At 38.0% G+C, this 22,222-nt stretch overlaps 1 protein-coding gene and 1 long non-coding RNA gene across 7 annotated transcripts in view; one reads left to right on the forward strand and one right to left on the reverse strand.

The window, feature by feature from the left end:
* The window catches only part of LOC135579830 (uncharacterized), a 78,919-nt gene extending 77,297 nt beyond the window's left edge, over positions 1-1,622 (forward strand). The window contains exon 2 of the long non-coding RNA XR_010473629.1: positions 1,193-1,622. This is a non-coding gene — a long non-coding RNA (uncharacterized LOC135579830). The remainder of the gene's footprint in view (positions 1-1,192) is intronic.
* Positions 1-22,222, reverse strand: part of DSCAM (DS cell adhesion molecule) — a 491,184-nt gene that overhangs the window by 263,321 nt on the left and 205,641 nt on the right. The gene's annotated exons all lie outside the window — the stretch shown is intronic.

Here is a 22,222-nt window from a genome sequence, read left to right on the forward strand (position 1 = left end):
TTCTTAAGTTAATGGCATCTTTGCTGGGACACTTGTTCTCCACGGAACAAGCTCCTTTCTCTATATGTCTCCATTCTGTCTATCTTGTGTCTAATTTCTCATTATCATGCATAAAATTATATTTTCATTTGTTGATAACTGTACCTCATTACACATCACTTAAGCCTCATCTCTAATCCATGAATTCCAATAAAACAATTTGCAAGTTTTAAAGTACACTGATTTGGGATATCTATTTTCTAGCCTGTATTTGGAGGAGACAGAACAGCATGGTGACAGAGAAACAGGGAGAGAAAAAATGGCTTTGAAAAGTTGTGAGTTAAAGATTAGAGGAATTCAGACAGATATTCTGCCTCAAAGAGGATGAGATCTGCAGCCTAGGGAGGGAGGATGAGGTTACAGCCTTTAAGCCATGCTATGCAGAAAGATCCACAAGAAAATCTAGGTCAGTCTCTCACTAAAGATTGTGAACTTCTCGGTAGTAGTGGCAATCTATATTTGGTATTTGTGTGAGAGAGAAGAAGGACAAGATCCTCACTTGACCTCAAGCACAGTGCCAGAAAAGAGGTGGTGGTGGGACAACAGCTGTGGGCATAGTTGTAGGGGCCAAATCTCTTTTAGGTTCCCCACCTCCAGGTGTTCCAGATGTTAACTCCTTCCTACCAGCTATCCCCTCATTTATTCCCTATTATTGGTAACTACAGAGACATCTTTTTTTTTAGTATACATTCTAGTACCTGCAGTCGACTACCATTTTGAATATTTACAAAGAAATAGCTCAGGTCTTCTCAGAGGACTGGAAAGCTAAATATCAGTACTCAGTACAAAAAATACAGTAAAGTTCCTCAAATACTCTTAGTAAATAGGATATAAAATTCCTATGGCAAAAAGGAAAGAGACAGGCTGGAAAAATACAAAGATTCTGGATTTGCAGAAGCCAGGAAGGGAAGCTGTAATCTTTCAGGGCACCCCGTAGAATTCAAGTTACTTCTACTTAATGAGTGAGACACCAACACTTTACTTGACAAGGTTATTTTTTTCTCAGAATGACCAGTGATGCAGCACATTGTCTTTCCTAATGAAAATGAGGTGAATGAATGGCCCTACTGTTTTCACTGTTATTCTTTCTGCATTTTAACAGCGCATTACCAAAACCTGAACTGCCTTCTCTGTCTTTCTCCTGTATTTACAGATGCCATTAAAAGCAGCCGGATTGCACTGATGTGTGTTCTAATGGTCGATGGTTGCATCTAATGGTGTGAACAAGATGGGAAACACCTGATGTTCCTTTAAATGACAGAAGAGCGGTGCATTTCAGGTCATGAAAGTAACACAGACTGCCATCAATAAGGATACCTTGGAAACGTTTATGCCTTCTTCGCACATTATTCTCACTTGCCGTGTTTGTAGATTGGATAAAACTAATCATCCTTGCCTAATGTGAAGAGCATTCCAGGACTATCTGCGTGGATTGCCGACTAGGTGTCATGCTAGAAGGCCTGTGTTTAATGCACACTTGTGAGTCAGCTCATGTTCAGGTAAAGGATGCAACATACATCCTCTGCAACACAGGCTACATATTAAAAAAAAAAAAAAAAAAAAAGGAAAAAACCAAAAGATAATTTTTGAAAGTATGGTCATTTATACATAAGCTCTTAAAATAAGCACACTAGTATTCCTGGATGCATTCCCAAGGCATACGCGAGAAGAGTTTCAAAACAGTATGCCCAAAGAAATACATTAACTGAAAGATATCCTACTACAGAAGATTTTCCAGATAAAGCGATTATGTTTAGGTCTCAATATTTGCACATTGCATCTTCAAAACATTAAAGTGGGTTTCCTACTATTGGGTATGTTATAGCTAAAAGTCAAAATACAAACCAATTGGCCAAAAGAGAAAGAGATTACATTAATTATTGTTATGTATGAAAAATAATGTTCTCAAAAGTGTCAAACTTTATCAAAAGTTAATGAGCAATTCAACAGTTAAGGTGAAAAGCATACCTTGAATACATTACTGTACTAAATTTCACTTGTATTAGTTTAAATAGACCATACAATATTGTAATATCATCCACCAACAGTGATGAACACATAAAAAATAAAAATAACATGGGGCTACATTTTTTATGCCTGTAGTTGTTTTCTTCTGTGGTTGCAGAAAATTCAGTGTTTGAATATAGCCTTTGACTACCTGAACATGCTCACGGTGTGCATGCTTAGACTTTACAATGGCAGATCAGAATCATGTATAAATCCGCTAACATGGGCAGAGAGGTTTTAAAATCCTAATTCCAACATGAACTAAATCATCCTGCTTCATGAGCCTAGATCTAACTCAAATCTAACTACTAAATCTACTCAAATCTAGCTACTCAAATCTAACTCATCTGGCAGGTCAGCTACCCCCTGAAGCAGTAACCCACCAGTAAACTCAACTGGCTGGCAGGTCTGCAGAGCTTTGGAAATAAAAGAAGGCAAAATCTTTCAAGAAAATACTACCATTAGTTTAAATTATTTGCTTTATAAATTTAAATCAGAAAGATTGTTAACACTTTCCTTCAGGAATCCTTTTATTTCTGCCTAGGTTTAAAAAGTAAGATGCCTACATTTTCTCCAGCAGGAGCTGATTTTCAGTATACTGCAGTCACTTTCCCAAGACTATCATTAAAAAACACAGCACACCAGCTCCTTCTTGATGATGGCCTATTTGTACAGGTTTCTATAAAATCAGCTCAAGATTGTCTGTTCCAGTTTTAATTAAGTTAATCAGTTGTAATTGCAGGTCTAAACACTACCTGTGCACTTGCCAAAAAAAGCCTTACATTTTTTTCTTACTGCCTCATATTGAATATTCCTATGAAGCTCTCTTGTAACACTTGCTTCACATAAAGATCTGCTCAAGACAGGTGGCAGTGGTACCAATTTTAGCACCATAAGCTAATATATAATTACTGACAGAACGTCATAAAATGGTTATGAAAGCAATAATTTTATGTCTCACTCAGAAAATACCAGTAGAAAGTCCAAATCTGTATAAGAGAAACTGATTTACTTCCATTAGAATTCAAGTATCTGCCTAGTTTTGTCACTGTATCTTCAAAAAAATGCTAGGTAATTCTAAATCAGAAAAGTTTTCTGCTGGAAAACAAATAACCTGGTGCCCTTGGCATGAACAAGAGAGAAGATATTTCACATTTCTTTCAACAGCATAAATATTTTACTTTGTAGGAAATGAAAATAATGTGCCAAACATAAACATTTTTTTTCCCCTCTCTAATGTTTAGAGATTGTTTTCTTCCTCTTAGCATGAAGACACTAAACGAGTTGACAGTCTGCTTGCCAGTCAGTTTAATCTCACTCTCTCGGTGGGTTTGTGGGAAAACTGTGCCATGCCAAGTTATTTTTGGCCAAATGTTACAGTATGAAAAGCCTTCAGGAGCTTTCATTTAGCGAGTGGACTAACTGGCAGCTGTTGTACCTGCAGAATGTGAATTGATGTTGCCATAGAAATAGAATAATTTGTTGTTGTTGTTGTTCTGTCTTTGCATATTTGGATTTGCCCTAGTACAGAAATCAGCTTGGGAAGAATCTTCAAGAATTGAATGAAAGACAAGGCAGCCTCTTGGAGAGAGATCAAAAGTTATTTGCATCTATTTCAGATAATGGGAACTTATGAACAAACCCCTTGAAATTTTCCTAGTAGGTGGGAAGCAGGTGAAAAATAAAAATCCTTATTTCATCATTGTCTGTTGCTGACTGCCATGTATTTTCCATTGCATTTTTTGTACCGACGACACTTCACAAAAATGTCTTTTTTCAAAAGGTGGTGGGGACAGTTTTGCTTCCATTCTTTAAAACAATCTATATTATAAAAGAAATATCACAAGTGTACATAGGCTTACAAATCTGTAATAAAGCAATTTACACTTTTGCATATGATCCAGAGCCATAAAGCTATGCAAAAGACAGACTCCCAGCTGTGTGACAAGTGATATTTATGTGTCTTGAGATGATGCAGTTTCAAGAGAGACCTCCCCACCCCAGCCTGTCTCCATCTTTAAAAAAAAGTCAAGGAGACATTGCCATGTAGTCATAAAATTATAAATGTTTTATCAGACAATATTTTAACCTTGGACTCTTCAAATCTTCTAAGTATGAAGTCACTGGAAGTGTTGCAAATCATGTTTTCACAAAGGGAGGATTTCAGAAAAGGGAACTATTATTGATGCAGTCAGTAATGTTTCTTTTCTGTACTAGTTTGAGGACTTCAGCAAAAAACAAAGGAGCTGTGAACCTCAGAACCAAGAATTTGACATGTCCACAGAGTACTACCATGCTCATTGCAGACAGATAACAGTAAGAAGTTAGAAATGAATGGGTTAAGTACAAGTGGTTACCATTTCATTTCTGTAGTAAGAGGAATATGGCCTATGCACATTTGTCTGGTGGTGGGGGATGGTATTGAGGGACAAATCCACAACAGGTTGGGATTTTCATCTAAACAGATTAGAATCACAAGTCTTAGCAGAAGCCAGTAGGGCTTGTGTCCTTCATGTAAGAACTTAAAAACTGATAAGCACTTTGTGGCACAGCGTGTAGGATTTGGGGGGTTTTGTTCATGTGTTTTTGGTTGGTTGGTTGGTTTTGTTTTTTGTTGTGTTTTTTGTTTGTTTTCTTTGTGGTTTTTTTGTTTGTTTGTTTGTTTGTTTGTTTTTTTCTTACTGTAGTTGAGATCCCGCTGTTTTTCCTATAGTAGTCGTATTGTCACCCACACAAATCTCATGGGAGAGGCAAGATCTTCCAATATGCTGGTTGTCAGCACTTTAACAGCTACAAACTGATCAAGGGAGGAAAATGAGGCTTTTTCTTGTTGCTGAAATATTCTCTAGATTTAGATAAATCTAAACATTGCAGCCCCTCCAGGTCCCTTCACATTTTCTTCACTTTTCCTCATTTAGTTCCACATATCCTTTAATGAATATTTAACTACATGTACCAGCACTGCCCATTTACTCTCTCCTTAGCTTAAAGATTAATGCCGATATCTGAAGAAACAGCTTAAAACCATGGAAAAATTGTTTTGTTCATACATGCATTTAGACAGAACCATGTTTACCTGATTTGCTTAAAGGCATAAGAGAGTTCAAAACTGAATATTAGCCTAAGAGTCGGAAAGCATTGAAATAAAGATGAGGAACAGATATTTCTCTTAGAAAACCTTTAATGGACTCATTTATGATTCTGATTGAAATCTTGTCACACTGGAATTAGCAGGAAAACTGCCATGGTCACCAACAGGACAAGAATCTAATTCCTGTTTTGGTTATTGCTTTTATTTTTCCCCTTAAATGAGCGTACCTGCTGAGTTCCATAATTTCCTTTCATATTCCCAGTGCAAAGGATGAGTATCATCAGACAGATCAAGGACAAAGAAAGCACTTTTCCTGCATTGACTCAGTGCACAAACTGCAGCATGGCTAAGCATTGCTGGAGCGGCTGTAACCCATCTAGCTGACGCGCTGACATACAGAAAACCCCAGGAGAATGTACAAACCTGCCTGAGACTGGCAATTCTCAAGAATGAAGATGTACATTTAGCTCTTGAGTAACTGAAACCAGTTTAAGTGTACACTGAATCACAGAATGGTTGGGGTTGGAAGGAACCTCTGGAGATCATCTATTCCAACACACCTGCTCAAGCAGGTTCACCTGGAGCAGATCACACAGGAATGTGTCCAGGAGGGTTTTGAATGTCTCCAGAGAAGGAGACTCCACAACCTCTCTGGGCAGCCTGTTCCAGTGCTGTCACTCTCAAGGTAAAGAAGTTTTTTCCTCATAGTCAGATGGAACCTCCTGTGCTTCAGTCTGTGCCTGTTGCTCCTCCTCTTATCGTTGGGCACCACTGAAATGAGTCTGGTTCTAATTTGATACAAACTCAGCTTGTTTATTGAGCTGGATATGTTATACACTGGTACATGTAATCGCCATGACTATTCACAGTTTAGGTTTCAAATCTGTGCAAATTGTCAGCATATCGTACTAGTTTAAAGCAATATTTTTAAAGGCACCAGGGTGTTTGCTTGTTTCTTTGTTTTTCCTAATCTAATAATGCAAATAACAGTTTTTGTTTTCTAAAAAGGCTACGGGGCGTATTTGTAAGTCACTCATGATCAGACCTTCCAGAATCCTGGGCCGTTTCAGCATGCTGTATGTAACAAGAAATTGCATTTATCTCAGCTATGTAATATTCAGATTCTCTCAGGCCTTGACAGGAGCCATACTATCTCAGATTTATTTGTCAACAAGGTCACTCTTTCCCCAGATCAGCATAAATGTTTTCACTTTGGTGCTAGAATTGTGACCTGTAAACTCAAGCTGACATTTACCAACATCCCTCATTGGTTTCAACTGATTCAGGGCCAAAGTAATCTTGTGGTAAATTCATCAGCTTCAGTGGAGTTCCATGGGGATGAACTTGAATCCAGCCTCCTGTATTTAATACGATTTCAACATGAAGGACTAGTGAATAGCAAGAAATCTCTTAACAGTAAACTGTATTTCAAATTTCCTACTTGTATTTAATGAGTTCTAGCACAGTATTTTAAGATGGCACTATATTTAGGCTGTAGTATTGCATCCATAAATATAATGTAGTGCCAATAAATATTTCTCTGTTGACATGCAATGCAGAATTCTCACTGCAACCATGCACCACACTTTTTGTCAATCTATCAGTCTATCTAACTACAAGCTAATATATCTGTTTCTGCTTGCATTTTTAACCTTAGAAAAGTCTAACTTGGGCTTTGCTTATTCTGCAGGAAATCTCTAGATCTTTCTAAAAGTTTTCACAAAAAAATGTTTTCTTTAGAGTATCTATCAGCTATTGATATTTAATATATGCAAACTGAAAATAAACAGTGACTCCAATTATGCCTTTTTTCCTTCTTTCTTCTTTTTAATAACTATTTCCCTCTCCCACAACATTTTGTCATTGGTTCTCCTGCAGCAATCAACCATTCTACCTGGAACACTTCAACTCCTGTTGTAAAAACAACAAGAACCTTCTCAGATTAGAGTAAACCAAGTTTCAAATCTTCCTCATATGTAGCAAAGGAAGCAGGGGAAGGAGAAGAAAAAATAATAATATAAACCTCCATTTTTTAGCTCCTTAGGATACATTTAGAAATAACTGTCCTATTTTTGACCAGCAGCAAATGAAGGTAGGTCTGCAGAAGCAGGTTGTAACCATAAGGAAGAACAGACATTCCCACAGCTGTGGGCATCTGCCTGCACCTGCACACTCTGCAAATGCAACTTCACCATGCATAAGCCTCACTTGTCAGAAAAACCCAAAGACACAGCAACACAGCAAATGACCTTGTTGTTTCTAAAACCCTCCCCAAAATTCACTTATTTTCGTATCCTTCATCTAATAATATCAGATAATTCCTCACTCACCCTCACAAGGATGATTCTCCAATTCCATCTAGTCAATTATTAGATGCAGTCCCCTTAAGAAGTCTAGCAAACTAAATGATTGTGAATCATAGATCCTGGAAAATTTTTCCTTTTTGCTTAAAAAGGGAAAATTCTCAAAAATTTCAGAAAAATCTAGAAATGGCAGTATTTCAGACTAATTTCTTGACTGCTGTTCTTCCAAAAGCATCTCTTCCTTTAGAGAGGATATGCCATATTATGCTTAAAGGCCTTTTTTAACTCAGAAAGGCTGCTTCCCAAACCTCCTTGAATGCAATTTTCCAGCTAGTTTTCCCACATAGTAGGGAATGTCTAACACCATTCCTCAGGCCTGAGTCACAGCCAGTGAAGTCAATACACATCTACTGTTTCTAATGACCAGAGACCCCTCTCTTTTGCAAGTCAGAGCACTTTATTGTACAAAATGGTACAGGAAGAATTAAAAATCAATCGTCTCCTGCTGAGACTAGACCAGATTGCAAACTGCAGACTTTTAAGGTTTTTTGTTTGTTTGTTGTTGTTGTTGCTTGGTTTTGTGGCTGTGGCTGTGTGCAGGCTTTGTAGATGAAAAACCAAAAGCAGAGGATCTGATTGCAGTGACCTCATTATTGCTATAAAGATCCTTCAGTGGACAGTAAATGTGATGAGCTGCTAAATAATTGATTATTTCAAGAACTTAATGCTGAGTGTTTTTCACGCATCAGTACAACATACTATTTTATAGTTCTTGGTGTGTCAGCAAAACTCCGAACCACTCACCTACAGTTCTTGCTGAGTAGAAAAAAAGGAAAGAAGTGGGAGTTGGAGGAGGTTCCCTTGAAAGCTGAAAAGCATACTTTGCCATCAGCTTCTGCAAAATCAAACTGCAGTAAAGTTTTGATTCAGCTCTTTGCACTTAAATGCAAACTTCTGGTATCAGTATTGCTGAGGAGATGTTATTTGTTTATGGCAATAAAGCAGTGAATTCTCATCTGCTTAGAAGCTTTTAATGGAAATTTTCCCAATAGGTAGAAATCTTTAGTCCACCCACACAGAGGACATTGCTGTGCAGAAACAGCTATCACTTCTGGCCACAGGCAACATGTAAGGCAACATATCTTAAGTTTCTTCTTTTCAGATAACCTTGTAGCTTGACAGATAAATAAAGGCCAAGAGATGTGCCCAAAGCATCAGGGAACAGGGCAGAAAGATTCTATAGTAGGAAATTAGAGATGGAAATGCTTCATGTAAGTAAGCACTTCTTAGATCCTTAGAGCTGTACACACCTTTGGGCTCTGCAGTATCAGAATGATATTGACATACTGGAGTGAGCCAGTTGACCAGTTGAGGTCAAGGGGTTGGAGAATATGGAGCATGAGGAGAGGCTGAAAGAATTGGGCCCATTCAGTGTGGAGAAGAGAAGGTGAAAGGGACATCTTTTTGTTGTCTGGACCTCTCTGATCAGAGAATACACTGACACTGGAGCTATATGTTTTTGGAGGTGATAAGCAATCAGAATTTTTTTTTTTATTGTCATGATGATGTTTAAATATGAGAACAGGGGCCCAGAGAGCCTATGGGACCTCTGTCCTAGGAGGTGTTCAAGTTTTGACTAGTCATGGCCCTGAGAAACTTGATCTAATTAGACCTTTTCTTAACAGGGGGTTGAATTGGATTAGCTTCTGGAGGACCCTTTCAACATAATTTAAGATTGTGTGAGACATGAGAAGGAGGGAAAGACTTGGCATCTCTAATCTGATTTCCAAACTAATATAAAATATTACTGGTTTAATACATATCCACTCTGTCCCTATAAAAAAAACCCTCTGTTTCAAAGTTCAAAGCTGTTATGAACACTAGCATTCCTAGTAGGGACTTAAACATAAAATTATCTTGAAGACTTAAACTAAATGAACAGAAATTCAAATAAAATCTGAATAAGAAAATGGGGTATAAATAAGTAATTAACCTACTTGGGTTTTTTTCCGCTATCCTTGGCCATGTTTACTTGTACTAGATCTAGGGCAAATGTTCCCCTCCTCTAGAATAAGCTTCATTTTTCCAAAATGCTGTCATACCTGTACATTTCCTAAACAGGAACAAAGCTGGACATTCTGAAACAATGTGCATTCACAAGTGAAGGAGAAACAAATAGTGACAATCAAGCTGTGAATAGATTACAAGCTCCAAAGATGTTAATAGATATCTGCAAACAAATCAGAAGAAGAATATGTTTTGTGTTTCAGTTATTTAGTTGTTCTTAATTTTCCACAATTCTGGCAGGGTTTCATCCAAGTTATATCATTTGACCCTGAATAAATCGAAGGTTGTAATTGGTACCTATAGCCAAATTAATTGGTTTGGGCTCCCATTAAAACATAGCTTTAAGACAAAAAACGGAGCTAAACTGGATGTATGAGGATATCTATTTAGAGTCTAATAAAACCATCTTAGAGATCCAGATACCAAACTCAACCTTGGTGCAAATTAATGATCAAAATTTACACAACAGATTTACTGATATGAAACATTTCCCTTTTTAATTCTCCCTCCTGTCTAGTTTTTTTGACTCTCCTTCACTTGACATCCTTATTTATTAAATATGACTGGATGACCCAAAATGATAGTTACGTTGACAACCAAAGAAAATTAGAACAGCATGACATCAGCAACAAGAAAAGAATGCAGGAACAGGAGATTAAAGTGGAAGAATATAAGATTTGGTTCAACTCCCTTTCTCTCTGACTCTTCTCTCTCTTTTTTCTCCACAATAATACATACCTCTCACTTATTTTGTTGATAAATTCTGAAGTAGTGGATAACTCCAAGAAGACTGAACACTTGTGTATATGCAACAAGAAAGTAAGAAACATTCTGCGGTCTTTTTTTTGTTTTTTAATCTTTCTCTGTGCTGCATACGTGTCTATAGCAATATGCAAACAAATATATACCAGCGGTGCCACAAGGAAACAAAAAGCTGTTATTAGGATATTGGAACACAGCAATAATTTCTCTACAAATAGGAAAATTTACCATGAAACAAAAAGTATTTCACGGTTTCTTCTAGATTAATATTTACAATTATCTCTTTGTCACTGAAGATAAATATTTGCTCTTCTGTGTTTAAATCAAAATAGAGATGTCTATGGAAAGTAGTAGCAAAAGCCTACAGTACTCAATCTGTACTGAGTGTTCTGTAATCTGGAGTCAAACAGAACAATTCCTATGACTGTTTCTCCACAGGAGGAAGGTGACAGCAGGTCAGATAGAGAGACCCTATCATTTGTGTAACTGATATTCCTCTTTGCTTTCACCCTGGTGATGTGGAAGTACAGGGAAAAACAGCTCACCTGGATACAGAGGTCTAAAGAACAGAAGGACTCATAGCAGGTGGATCATGTAAAGGGCACAAGCAAAAAAAGCAAAAGGAAAAAATTAAGCAAAACCAGAAAAGAAACAGGGATAGAAAAGGTCTATAACTGGTGCAGAAAGGTCTTCCTGTGATCTTGAATATATCTTGGGATTCTTTTCTGAAATCGTAGGTACACAGCATTTTCCTAATGCCCAGCTAGTTACTGAAGTCCTATAAACAAAATACTCTTTTGCTGCCACCTTTCCCCACATAAGTCCTTCAAGGGAAGACTTGTTGTGCAGCTGGAGGCCCAAAACCCAACTGATAAATCACATGGGACCCTAAAGTGGTGCATATGATAAGGACATAAATTAAGCTGTCTTTTCTGTTCAGGAAAATGCACTTAAATATTGATATTGGCATTTTATTTGCTTTACAAAAGAAAGTAGGCAACCAGTAGTTGGGCTACTCCAGAAATGAAATGGCTGGTGTGATATTGTTCTTTCCCTTTTCCTCGTGTCCTCAAGTTCTTCATCACCATTAAATGCTGCTACACTTACAACCTGTCTTTATCTTAAGCAATCTCCTTTCCATTGTACAGCAGGAATGGCACCAGCAGCTCGAGGCAAGTCTGCAAAGAGATATGACTAGATCAAGGAAGCATTAGCTGAAAAGCAATGGGGCATGTATTGTCTCTTGAACAGAGAGTTGCCAAAGTTATAGGAAGGCCCAACATAACCAAAAACCAAAAGCCAGGGACAATCTATAGCAAACTTGGGGCAATGCCTTATCATGACCGTATCAGTGGTTTTCTCTGATGCATCTAACAATTTGCAGAGAAACACCTGAGATCACTTGGCTGTGGGTTTTGTCATTGCAAAGGCTCAGTGTGGTCAAGACACATTCAGTGCAGAGAAGGTTCTAATTTCCTCTTAACTGCTAGGAGATAACAAGCTCTGTGGAGTGCAACAACTACTGTGAATGGCAAGTTTCACAAATTACGGCCAAGCCAATTTCGAACAGACTTTCATTAAGACATCAGAAGGATCCTATCTGACTTCAGGATTATCTCCTTGCCCTGCTACAAACATGAAGACATCCCAAATATTCAAAGCACACTTAGATCTTCATGTACGTGACAGAAGTTATGTCACCTTGCAATCCACTGATGTTTTCCCAGAGACTGTATAAGCAGGCAACTGAACTGCACACTTGGTGGGATTTCCAGGAAATCACTGGGCTTCGCATTTAACAAAGCAATAAAAGCTCTTCAGTGCTCAGTAATAACCATGTATTTCCCTCCACCATTTCCTATTTTCTGTAGCTCTTAGTGGCATTTGGAAGAAGCTGATCTTTCGGTTCTGAGAATGTATGCTCAATATAAATACAAAAAAAGACATGTTTTATGTTTTCTTTCTTTCATGTTAATTGCACCAGTTGATATGATAGTGGTCTTCATGCTTTTTATTTTCTTTTATTACCTTCTATAAGCAGTGGAACTCTGTTTAAAAAATGCCCTAAGATAAGATCACGGTAACACTGTAGAGAACAAAAAATCGGCAAAAAATATTCTAGCTCTGGGTAAAAGTTGATGGGAGGTTTTTATTTCAGTGAACTACTTGTTTACTCTAGTTCAGTCATTCCTGGTAGTAATGATTATTTTGCTGTATTCCATCCCTTGTCAATGTTTCTGCATCCTGATTTGATAAGAACACTTAAGACACCTGTTTGAAAATATGATCCCTAATAAACACTAGATAAAAATCTGGCTCTCTGATCTGACAGTAGACAATTTTTTGGTTACCACACCCCCAAGAAGCTTCAATGCAGGACTACTGCTCTGAAAGCTAATGGCCCAAAGCCTACTCAGCTCAACAGAAGACTTTTCAGTGACTCCTCTGGATTCTTGGATTGAGCTCAAAAAACTTAATTTAAAGGTCTTTCATAACAGAATTTCACTCTAGTGACAGCATTATCCCAAATTCTGATGTTTCCAAAAGCAACAACCCAGTATTCTTTTAAGCATCTGAGCTGATGTTAACTGCTACAACTCCAAAGAAAAGCTCTACGTACAGAAAGGCAAACATTTGTTTTCACACTGGTTATTGAGTCACAGTAATTACATTTTGTATGGGAAGTATTTTGTGTCTGATCCAGTGTATGAACAATTATGTACACCATGCCAATTATGATCATGTGCATCAGTTAGCATGTGCTTCTGATGTATCACACAGTTAATATAGACATATTTAAAATGAAATAGGTGAAATCTAACAAAAAGTAGACTGCTTCTGACAGTAAGTAAAGTACTGAATTTCTGGCTCATGAGAAATCATGGCTCTTCAGCATCTGTTAATGTTGTATAAGGGCTAAAAGCTGGTGTGTCACTGTTCTTCACTGAACAGGTATTCATGAAAAAAAGGCTCCAGATTCTGAAATAGATCACTTTAAGGTCCCAGTCAAAATGAAACATTTCAGTAATCCCAAAGCTTTTGTTTTTTAATTTTATTTTTTACTTTTCTCTGAATGACTCTAAACTCTTGTTTTCTGTCATTTCCAAAAAAAGGAATAGGTATTACAGAATCTAGGTTTGAATCATCATTTTCACTTACGTACCAATTCCCAGCAGTAGTGCAGCTGTTGCTCTAGCAGGACCTACATGTTGCTTTTTGGGAACTGAAATTTGAGAGCTGAATGGTATTATTATTTCCTGTGCAGAGCTTTCTAATCCAGCTGTATCTGCTATAACCGAAGGAGCTGACCAAACAAAATCTCTGCTGTCTTCTGAAAAATGGTTGACAAACAAGTCTGGCCTATGAGGAAGCAGCCAAGCTGCAACTCCAATAAGACAGTGCAGAGCTAGGGAACTGTGTTTGGCTTAACTGCTTTTAAACAAACCATTTATGGGAAAATAGTATAATTTAACTGAAAATTATTTCAGTGAAACTAGCCTCAAAAGCCAAATCTGTACACAGAGAATTGGGGGGAAGGGGGTGGAAATCCTGAGATTTGCTGACATGCTATATTCATGATTTAGTCCAACAGTTAGGGCCATAATCATACCTCTAGGCTGTGGCAGAGCACGCTGTGCAGCTGAGAAATGCAAAAAAGAAAAAAAAAAAAAAAAAGAAAGAAAGCTCATCTTTATCTTTCCTTTCCTTGGGCCAGTTTGCCAGTGTAAGTTAGATCATTCTCTGATGACAGATGGCTATAAGCCTTGGAGGGCCAAGAACCTCAGCCAAAAGTTCATGAAAGTCCACATGAGGTTTTGCATTGACATCAAGTGCTTTTGGTTTGGGCAGCTAAACGTCAGAGACACACGGAGGGTGAAAGACTTTGAAAGTAGCCTGAAAAAGTTCCAGGTTACAGAACAGTCTTCTCTAGTAGAGATGTAAAGCATTTAACCTGCCTTCCAAAATCCAGTTTTAACATGAGCTCTAGCAATTTAGAAAAATTACAGGAAACAATGATAGAGAAATATGGCCAAAGGAGAACGCATTTATTTCTACAGACCACGGATTGTCACCCCGCAGCCAAGCCTAGACCTACATATCAACTGAATCTAAAATAAGTCTCAGTCTGGTATCTTACCAGGAGATGCTCTTTCCATCCTATGTTCTACATCTTGTTCAGCTGGGTTCTAGTAGTTTACAATACAAATGATTAAAAGTAAGAAAAATTAATGGTCTGTAGTAGCAGAAGTAGTTTGCATAGATTTGGGACACACTTATCATCAAACAACAACAGAAAGATGTCTGTGAATATGATTCATGTTAAATACCTAGTCATTTCATTGTTTCTGAAGACTGTAGTAATTCCATTTTTTTATCCAGTGACAGTACTTATAAATCTGACACTGACGTGGTTACATCTGCCAGTGCTTCCGGGCCAAAAGCAACATCCACACAGAAACACTCCTCTAAAGGAAACAGTTACAGTGACGTATGGCAAAAATACCACTGCAGATCAGCAAGTATGAAATACAGTAATCATTTGCATCGACTGCTTCTCACGAGACTCTTGCAACCATACACCAAATACACTATACAGGCAAATGACTGGATGGTGATGAGAGGAATTGTTTTAATACCTTTAAAATAATGTGTCATTTCATTATTTTAAAAGATATGTTCATCAAAAGCAGTAGATCAACAGAGTATGTAGTGTAAAAGGAAATCTCCTGATGTTGACTACTTAGTGCAACACTGAAATAATTCTCATTTCCTTTTTAATACCATACACTCACATAAACACAGCGTGCTCTCAGCCAAGTATGGAAGTGTGCTGAGAATAAAAGTACATCTGGTTTCTTAATAAATTAAAAGAATAAGGAACTCCTTTAGGAAAAAAAAAAAAATCCACAGAAAAAAGACCTTGCAGTCACTCTTAGATGTCAAATACCATTAAATACAACTTTGCCTGTTGCTAGAGAAGATAAAAGCTGTATTTAAAAGCCTTGCCAAAAATGTCCTTTTCAGTACTAATTAGCATCAATGGTCAAAGCCACTAGAGCAAAAGAAGAACAGAGAGAGGGAGGACAAGAGAAATAAGTACCATCACTGACACTAACAGGGTTTTTTTTAAGCTCTGTCTCATGATACATTAAAGGATATTTTTCTTTTAATATCATGTCCTAAGCTTACAAGCACTATGAGCAGATGCTTTTCTCAATCTGGTGTAAAATCAAGTCTAGTAGCACACAAAGAAAAAACACTGCTGAAACTGCTTCTTCCTATAGCTTTTCAAGACGACAAATTAGCAGTTTGTTCTATAGCATAAAATTAAGCAGAAAATTCTTTGTCATATTTGAGGGCACTTTTGGTTCCTACTTCAGGACTGTTCAGCCCACACCCCAGATCACAGGGGAAGATTAAAGTGTGGTTATAGAAACTTGCAAAGAGAGTAAGTCCAGATGACTGTGTGAATTTTGTCTTCATGTTTTTTACAGTCATGCGAGTTTTATATTTTCCCATAAAATGATGAATCTTACTGTTGCAGTAATCACATTCATTAGGAATTGCAATGGATGTATTTTTGTTTGCTTCCTTTTTCCAGCTTTTACTGTGCAAAACAGAACCTTGTTAGCAAATGAAAACACTAAAGAACAAGAGATGCAGGTGCTTCTCATGTTTCAGAGTGGAAAGCAAATTATCAGGTCTGTTCTACCCCATTGTGAAAAACAACTTGACATTATTTATTGGAAATGCTGGTGTCAGCCTACGCACTTGTCTTCTTTTTCTCTGACATCTCCAATGCAACTAGAAGAGCCTAAAACAAAACCAAAAACAACAACAAAAACCAATAACAACAAAAATCTTTTCACTTGCATCTTCACCCACATTTTATTTTCATTTTTTTCTATGGTTCAGTTTCTTTCAAAAATACAGTGCTTGCAAACTTCCCATTCACACGTAATCAAGACTGGAGCAATTGTGGAAGCAGAGCAGTTATATAGGTACAATAAGACATGAGAATTCCTGTATTTCATAATTACTGCTAACTCAAAATATGGGTCAGAGCCTAAAAACTGATTAGCCCCTTGAGCTCTTCATGTCTCTTCTTGTCATGAGTGGCATGACAAGGGAAGAATAATAAACAAGCCTTCCCCCTTACACTCACAGCACACAGGCAGCCTGGGGCACCAAAACCCTCCATGCATAGGTTAGAAACAGCACTGGCATGATAGCAACACCAGCTTTCCAAATCTAACCTGTCATTATATTTCAGTCCTTTTTATGAGGAGATCATCTTTCACGTCCCTTTTGAGCTGACTTCATGCCCCAAATTCTCTGAACTAGTTCTAAATGCTCGAACCAAACTTCCCAAAGGTGAAAGTCTATTTTGTTCCCAGAATACTGCCTGTATTTGGATTTATTACTGTAACAATCATCAAGAGTACAAGCCACATAGCAAATCTGAGATACAGGCATCATGTCTCTATGTGATCATTTCAGCCTGCTTACCTAGTATTGCAGAGATGGAAACTGTTTTACTCCCTATCAGTCTTGAATGAAATCAATTAGTTAATGATGCATGTTCAGACATCGTTGTTCAACTACTGGGTCACACTATGTTTAGTATTTCAACTGCATGGATGTTCATGCAAATTAAAAAAAAAAAAACAAATGTGGTTTTCCTTGTATTATGAAACAGGGTGTTCCACAGGTCAAAGAGACTGTTTTTTATGAAGTGACGCTCAGTGTATGCAGTACAAAAAAGCCAGTCCCTTTCCATGTAACACAAAAAAACTAGAAGTGACCTGCTTCAGCATTTCCACAGCAGACAAGCACAGTGGGGCACAGCTTTGCTAGGGTGCATCCAAAATTCGGGGTCTAGACTAAGTCATCTAGCAAGCCATTTGGACAGCGCAGGTCTAAATTAAAATATGACAGTACTGACGTCACTTCATAGGGTATATTTTACAATTCCATGGCTTCTCAGGCTAATTTCTAGAATAACCACCAGAATATCTTTTGTGAAGAGAAGATTTCAGAGAACCTTGCATTTCACCACATCTGTACATTTGTTCAAAGAAGATCAAAATAACCTAAAAATGAAATCCCTTCTATGTTTTTCTTTATTTTTCTTCAATTCTGAAATACGGATAGAGCGCAGATCTAGGATATTGAAATGTTTTGTTAAAATATGTTTCTAAAGCATTTGATATGTGCTTGTATGCACATATGACACATACTAATTAAATCTTCCACTCAAAGCAGATATGAAAAACAAAATTATAAGAAAGAAAATTAGGGTTGTTTTGTTAAGACAGAAAAAGTGATTTTTAGCTCAAAACAAAAATTCATCACCTGAACCGACGTTTATGGCATTCTTTATTTCAGTTAAGTAATTGAGCTCCACAACTGGTATGACAGGAAGTCTTTTTTTTTTTTTTTTTTATTGATGTTCATTTTCTCTTTACTACTAATATCATTCAACTGAGTGCCCCCTCCTTGCCCCAGGACATATAGCTACAAGGAACTCAAACCGCTGTTAAGCAAAGAGAATGCCCTATTCAGATCTCCATGGAAATTAAGCTGTCTCATACTTCTCTATGGGAAGTAAAGCCCCAAATTGCTGTAGCTTAGTTTGTATAAGCAAGTCCAACCCACATGGGATGACGAGGAGATGAAGGTCAGCAGAGAATATCCAGTTCTTTCACTCTAAATGTGTTTTGTTTCACATCTGAAGTTGTGACTAGGAAGGTCTTGATGCAATGAAAGAGGAAGAAATAGGAAGGCAACACGAGATTTTTCTTTCCAGCGTGTTTCGTGCAGTCTCAGAAATTCTTTTTGACAGCACCTCATGTGTTGAAGAGGAATTCTTCAATGTGCAATCAGCAAGGGGGTTTCTGTAGATGCAGGTTGGCATATGGTATCTCAAATTTCTCAGTGACAAGTGGCATGTTAACAGAGCAACAGAGTAGCAGGGAAAAAGACATTTTGCTAATCACTCCCTGTTGCCCACACCCTCAGGCAGAATCATATTGCTTTATGCAGATGAGCTCATAACAGTTTCTTCAATTTAGCTTTTATATAAAAAAGTGCCAGCTCCTAACGCTATGTCAACAGGCACCCGAGGGCCTTCCACTTTACATTGCAAGTGTATTACTATTTAAAGATGAGCTTTTAGCTTAACATCATTGCTTGCCTTCAGAGTTTAATTACCGCCCTCCCCATGAGGCCCAATGAGCCATCCACTCCTCCCACGGGACTTCTGCCTGGCAATGATCTTTAAGTAAATAAGTAAATGCCAAATAAGCACTTCTTAAAGATGCAGTGTCTTGTTTTCTGCCTGGCTTTGAAGCCTACAGAATCCAGGCTCTGATTTGCATCTCACTGGCAGCAAGCCATGTTGACTTCAGAAATCTCAGTTATAAATCTGATCTCTGATACAAACTAGAAAGGAGACTTAAACAGCAAAAAACTTTTTTCCTTTGCTGCTTCTTGTGCTAAGTTATCTTACATCATTACCTATAGGCAGACATAAATCACTGAAACAAGAGCCCCTTGTACCCAGTTACACCATCTGTACATGTCTTACACAGCTACAGCATTCCAGACAGCCTGCATTTGTTACAATACCCCATCCAAATTATCTTCCCGTATTTCTTTCCACCACTTTTGTCTGTAATAGAATAGCAGCATTACAGAAGAATGCACTCCCTTGAAGTAGGTACCCAAGACTTAAAACAAGTCAACATAAATGCACTTAATTCTGCAACGAGTCAAGCTACAAGATACAGAGGCCTCCAGACTCAACAGTGTCCATAGAAACAGGAATTTATATGGACCTTTGTTTTAAAGAAAGAAATAACAAAAATTGGCACAACCAAATATGATTTTTCAGATACAACAGTATTACAAGGCAGCTACAGACAAAAAATATTATCCTAATTCTTGGAATCCTGTACCGAAACCACAGTGGTACCAGCACACACAAAGCCAGTGAGAGGTGAATAAACAATGACCTAGGATGTAACAGATACCCTTGCAAGTGCCAGTCACTCAGCAAACCAAGAAACCAGAAGGAAATGCAGCACTACAGAACAGCACAAAGCTATTGCAGACTTTATGAAGAAGACATGAGGTACACCCTCCTTGCACGGTCTGTGCCTCAATGCAACATACACAGCTGTGAGTGAGCTAGAAAGGAGTGATCTGCTTCACCTTACTTCTCTGGTAATAGGAAAATAACCCACTTTTGCCATAACCTACCGGAGTAGTAATCACAACACTTCTTTATCTCAAAAGCCCTAGACATTGGCTGTGATTTCTACAGTACTGTTCAGCACATGTTGCAAATGGTACTGTGAATGTCTCTCTGGGATACATGAAACAAAATTCAGGCTCTACCATCAGAGGGGCTTTAAATACGAGTGAGTCTGAACTTAAAATGAAACTTTTCAGCATATAATTATATAAACATAATAATGTTTTTTTTGCAACATTTGCAAGAAAGCAAATTACACTGTATTACAGAACATAAAATCTCTAATCGCAATGTTCTGGTCTAGATAGAAGTGAGTGTTTCACAGACACGACCATTCCTTCTTTTTAAAATACTAAAGTGAAAACTAAGCATGCACTTCTTCACTTATCAATTCCTGTGCATGTTGCAAGGTTTGTTTAGTTACTGTGGCAAAGCAAAGCTTTTCTGATTTTTCCTTAGACAAAATCATTCCCAATAATTTCAGTGCAAGGACATGGCTACCTCTTTCTGTATGCTGTTTTAGCCCTGACTCACCATTTTGAAACAGCATAAATGTACAGAAACAAGGTACAAAACCAGACTGACAATTCCTTTGAGAAGATTCTTGTTTGGCTTAACCAGATTTTGAGAATGGCTTTGTAATGAGTGTTCTGCTGCCAGTACACTTCTTTGAGCAAGACAGCTAATATAATAACCAGGTATGCAGATCCTGGACATAGATCAGCCATTTCTTCTGTCCTCCATGGCATGTAGCTGTTGAATACTGAATGAAAATGAAATTTAAAAACAATTCCTCCCAAGCTGGGTGTCCTTTCTATTTGATTGTATTATCAAAGGGACTGATTTTTGCAAGTGTGATCTCTGTTAGCCTGCCCATGGCTAGACAGTGTGGTACCTTCTCTTGAGGCCTGTGCTCTCACCACTGCAAGTAAGCAGGGTGAGAGTGGAAGGCTGGAAAAACACTGGAAGTGAGGAGTAGATATTAATAGATGCCCAGTATCTGCTTGTAGGGGCAGAAGTGAAAGAGATCACCACTGCAATTATTATTAAGGGAAAGGTGACTTTCGTCACTGTGTTCATCCCTGGAGGTAAGGGCAGGAATGCTGCAGCCAGCAGGAACAGCCAAAATAACGTGGAAGCCAGCAAGAGACCTTGAGCCAGCCGAACTAGAAATAGAGTAAAGCAGAGAAAGACTGCCATGACAGATGACTGCTACTGCAGAGCAGCAGTGAAGGCTTCCCTATTTTCTGGACTTTAAGCACCTGTCAGAGTGGAGAGTTGCCAGGACAGGGCAGGGAACAAAATGGTCTTGGCTGGGTTGCTGTTTATGTACGGATTATCCTCTGCTGACTCCTCCCTAAGCAACTTCCTCCTCCTCTCATCCAGAAGAAGTCAAAGGGCTACTTGTGTCTCACATATTATCATCGATTTTGAAGAATTTAGAACAGCATCATAAAAGTTACTCATACTTGAGGTAAGTTGATAAAAACAGGTTAATTAACATCAAATAGTCTCTTAAATTTTGATATCCAAGCATTAAAGAACAAGGTCTTTAAATACTATTAGACATTACTGTTTTCAGCTAAAAAAGCCTCACAGTTTTACTCCATCAGTAAAGACAGCCTTCAACACCTCTACCAAGGCACATGGTTCACCAATGTTTAGAACATGAGAACTAGGTCAGCATCAGCTTCCATTACCTGAGGTATTGTATACCTGCACACATGGTGTCCATCAGGTCCAAGCAAGATACAATCTTAGGCAAGCTGCATGGAACATGTATGTAATGTGTATGCAACAGCTTACTGACACAGCAGCGTTGGTGTGGTTCCTGCTGACACAAAAGCTCTTGTCTTAGCAAAAGCTACAGAGGGCTTAGGGGCCAACACCAAAATTGTGACTGACAGCGTATGGCTGCTGTAAAAATACAGCCCCATCAGTCAGAAAACACACACAGGTGATTACTCACATATCTTTTTAAATGGTCTGAGATTTTGTTCTCCCTGTGTTTACACAGTTATTTCATCAGGCATCGAAGCAACCTTTACTAAATATGCAACTCTGGGATAATTTTCTGTTATGAAAACGTTGCCATATTCCACTACTTTAAAGTTTGTTAGGTGTTGTTCTAGTAACGGTTCAACTAGCAGCTGAAAATGTAAATATTCACAGAGCATGGTAAGGCCCAACATGGATAAAAATATAAGAAGTTGGTTGCTTGGACCTTTCTTTCTTTCTTCCTCCTGCCTAACCTTAGACACCTAACAATGGGGAACACTGCCTTCAAACATCATCTAAAAGCCAAAGATACCTCCAGACTTCAGGCAGTGTCTTCGGTGGGGTGATTTCCTTCCTGAAAATACTGTTTTCCCTCTATCAGCTGATAAAGACGTGGATGAGACTATTTGTCAAAAGTGGGTGCAGGGGGACATGACTGTCTACAGTTAGAGGAGCAAATACTTAGGGAGTGGATTTCTTTTAACAGCTTAAAATGTCTAATAGGCTCATGGCAAAGGTGATATTTGAAACCTATTAAGAGGTCCCATCCTACTTTAAAACAGTTAAAAGTATTACACAGGCTTAAGACTTCTATGTTTGCTTATGTCTGTGTTTTAAGAAGAGAAAGACAGAATTTCCTAAAAAGATACTGGGAAATGAATCATTCTGGAAGTTTTCAGCTATTTTCTCCACATT

Source organism: Columba livia, chromosome 1 (genome assembly GCF_036013475.1).
Source record: "Columba livia isolate bColLiv1 breed racing homer chromosome 1, bColLiv1.pat.W.v2, whole genome shotgun sequence".
NCBI classification, from domain to species: Eukaryota; Metazoa; Chordata; class Aves; order Columbiformes; family Columbidae; genus Columba; species Columba livia.